At 43.9% G+C, this 3,875-nt stretch overlaps 1 non-coding gene across 1 annotated transcript; it reads right to left on the reverse strand.

Annotated features, from left to right (window-relative positions):
• Window positions 1-2,397: 2,397 nt before the first annotated feature.
• LOC112424962 (U6 spliceosomal RNA) lies at window positions 2,398-2,509 on the reverse strand. Its single transcript, XR_003015921.1, has one exon. It is a non-coding gene; the product is annotated as a U6 spliceosomal RNA (small nuclear RNA).
• Window positions 2,510-3,875: the final 1,366 nt, after the last annotated feature.

Raw genomic sequence — 3,875 nt, forward strand, 5'->3', positions numbered from 1 at the left:
TTGTATTTTTTAGTAGAGACGGGGTTTCACCGTGTTAGCCAGGATGGTCTCGATCTCCTGACCTCGTGATCCGCCCGTCTCGGCCTCCCAAAGTGCTGGGATTACAGGCTTGAGCCACCGCGCCCGGCCTCCCCAAGGAGTCTTAATGTCCATTTGGATGACTAACACCATGACCTCTCTGTAAAAAGTACTGTACCACCCTCTCACCACAACCGATAGCGGTCTTGTTCTCTCTCTCTCCATTATTCCCATTGCTCTGGTATTTCAACCACACAGAAACCTTCAGTCCTTTAACCTGCTCAACTTTGCTCTACCACCTCCTCCTTGGAGGTCTTCACTTCCTTCAGTTGCTCACTTGGACCGTTCTTTCATCAATATTCTCCACTGCTTGGCTCTGTTGCCCTCCCATTGCACTGTGGGGCAAAGCTCTGGATCTGTCCAAGGTCCACTCTCCTAGACTCTAACCCAAAGCCACTAAGTCCTTCAGGAGAACATAACAGAACCGCACCCTGCACATTGATGATATCCAAACTAACTGGCCTCATGGTTGCTTAGCAAACCTTTCATGTTTCTATAATAAGCTGGCTGACCCATCTCCACAGAAAATATTTCCAGTCTTCTTCATTGACTTCAATCTCCTAGTCCATCTCCCTTTTCCTCACTTATAGCAAAGTAACAGAAGCTGGTAGAAGGACACTTTCTCAGTTCCCCATCAGCCCACACTAAAACCTGTTGAAACTCTCTTTATGCTTTCCCTCTTCTCTCTCATTCAATAGAAGCAGGAGCCCACTCTTACCCAAGGCCAGTCTCTCTGCATTTGCTTTGTGTCCCAGTTAGCCTCCTCAAGGCCCTCACATCATCAGTCATCCTCAGTCACTTAGTCAGTACCTCGGTGTGTCTGGCTCCGTGCTAAGAGCTTGGAGTGCATGAGCGAACTCAGTCTTCCCCCCAGAAGCCTGTGAAGTAGTGGTTCTTATTACTCTACACCCACTTTACTTAACCATGTTTACACAAAGGGGAAGAAAAATGCTCTATGTTCTTTATCCCACTATTATTAAATGAAACTGCCTTTAGTTCTTATTTCATTTCAGCTGAGAAAATCTTAAGAGCCCAAAGGCCTGAGTTGTTGCTTATCATACAAATAATATCACTTATAGTGCTTCTAGTCTTCAGAATTAACATACAAGCAAAAAGGTCTCTGATACAGGTGACCCCCACTCCTTCACAGCTTCAGTGGTTCTGCAACATAAACTTGTTCAAAGAATTCATCTGAGAGGCATTAAACTGAGAACAGCCGCAAGACTAACACTTTTTTTTTCTGTGCATTATAAAAACCTGTATAAATATTTATTGCTATCACCAACTTTTCTGTTTTTCTTTTTCTTTTTCTTTTTCTTTCTTTTTTCTTTTTTTTGAGATGGAGTCTCATCCTATTGCCCAGTTGGAGTGCAGTGGCACCATCTCGGCTCAAACTTCGCCTCCCAGGTTCAGGTGATTATCACGCCTCAGCCTCCCAAGTAGCTGGGATTACAAGAACAAGACACCAAGTCCAGCCAATTTTTGTATATTTAGTAGAGACAGGGTTTTGCCATGTTGGCCAGGCTAGTCTCAAACTCTTGACCTCATGATCTGCCTGCCTCGGCCTCCCAAAGTGTTGGGATTACAGGCATGAGCCACCACACCCGGCTGCCATCTCCAACTTTTCTGTTCCTAGTTAAAATAAATATGTCATTGCAAATATTTGAACAACAGGGGGATCTGTTATGAACATAAATTCCTTATGTTTACTAATCAGCGTAAGACACTGAAGTTTCGGAAAATGTTTCAACGTACTGTAGAAACAACCCTGAAAATGAAACCTGTAATTTCTTGTCCTAATTGGCAACTTGTTACTGTTCTGATTTTAAAACATGCCCATGAATTCTTTGAGACTTTTCTCATTAAGAGGTGTATGATTTTCCTCTCTTTGAGTGTATGTTACTCCTCCCTTTGAAGTATGATTTTCCTCCCTTTGAGTGCGGACTGACATTAGTGAATAGAATGAAGCAAAAGTTATGCTGAATGACTTTTGAAGATAGGTCATCAAAAGTTATACAGTTTCTGCCTGACTCTCTCTCTCCTAGCCCTTACTCTCGAAACCCACTCACCATATTGTGGGGAAGCCCAGGTGTCATGAAGAAGCCAAGCAAAGGTGGTTTGGCCAACAGTCCTGCTGAGTTCCCAGCAGAGATCCAGCCTCACCAGACCTGTGAGTAAGGCAGTCATCTGACCAGTCCAGTTCCCACCCTTGGACTCCTCTCAGCTGATGTTGAGTGGAGTGAACACAAGGTGTCCCTACGTCCCTAGTGAGTCCTGCCCAATTACAGATTCACAAAGGAGAATAAATATTCTCTTAAAAAAAATTTCTTATGGAGCGCTTTATGAATTTGCATGCCATCCTTATACAGGGGCCATGCTAAACTTCTCTGTATTGTTCCAATTTTAGTACATGTGCTGCCAAAGCAAGCACAGAATAAATGATTTCTATTTTTAAGCCACTAAGTTTAAGGGTGGTTTATTCCACCGCAATAGCTACATGAAACATAGATAAATAGATAAATGGAAATAATACTGAAAAAGTATTTTCATATTTTTAATGATATAAATTTTTAATGGTATAAATATTGAAAAGATTTATTGCTACTTCTAAGGAAGGTCACTGACTTTTTTTTTTTTTTTTTTTTGAGACAGAGTTTTGCTCTTGTTGCCCAGGTTGGAGTGCAATGACATGATCTCGGCTCACTGCAACCTCCACCTCCCCAGCTCAAGCGATTCTCCTGCCTCAGCCTCCCGAGTAGCTGGGATTACAGGCATGCACCACCATGCCCAGCTAATTTTGTATTTTTAGTAGAGACGGGGTTTCTCCATGTTGGTCAGGCTGGTCTCGAACTCCCCACCTCAGATGATCTGCCCACCTCGGCCTCCCAAAGTGCTGGCATTACAGGTGTGAGCCACCATGCCCGGGCATTTTTTTTTTTAAGATGGTGTCTTGCTCTGTCACCCAGGCTGGGGTGCAGTGGCATGATCTCAGCTCACTGCAACCTCCGCCTCACGGGTTCAAGCAATTCTCCTGCCTCTGCCTCCCTAGTAGCTGGGACTACAGGCGCATGCCACCACACCCAGTTAACTTTTTATTTTTAATAGAGACGGGGTTTCACCAGCATGGCCAGGCTGGTCTCGAACTCCTAACCTCAGGTGACCGGCCTGCCTCAGCCTCCCAAAGTGCTGGGATTACAGGCGTGAGCCACCACACCCAGCCAGTCACTGACATTTTTCTTTGCTCCCAGATTCACTAGAAAATAACAAAAGCATGACTCTCCTACACTTAAAATTTTTAAAGTAATTTGAGTACATCAATTTCATTCAGTTTTCTCTGATGAGAAATAACAGAGTGAAAATGTGAATTCAGGCAGGTTTGCTTGAGAGCTCATGCATGTACTCATACTGTAACCTCGCCCTGTTTTTTCCAACCTGTCCTTCTCCACTGGCTCCTTCCTATCAGCTTTCACACTTGTTTGAACCTGCCACATCTTGACAGTTTCTTCCCTTAGCCCCATGACTCCCTCTAGCTACACCCTTCTCTTTCTCCCTTCACAGCCAAAGTTATTAAAAGAATTCTCCCTTCTTACTGTCGCTGTGTTCTCACTTTCTACTCACTCCTGAAGACGCTTCATCTTCACTTTTGCTCAATCACTCTCCTGAAAGCACTCTGGAGTTTTTAGCTCCTAGATCCAATGGACACTTTTTAAACTTTTCCAGACTTGATCTACTGTTAGTATTTGACACTGCTGGCTCTCGCCCTAAAGCCCTCTTATATAGACTTCCATGATTCCACT

The sequence above is a fragment of the Macaca nemestrina genome, chromosome 13 (genome assembly GCF_043159975.1).
Source record: "Macaca nemestrina isolate mMacNem1 chromosome 13, mMacNem.hap1, whole genome shotgun sequence".
Taxonomy (NCBI): Eukaryota; Metazoa; Chordata; class Mammalia; order Primates; family Cercopithecidae; genus Macaca; species Macaca nemestrina.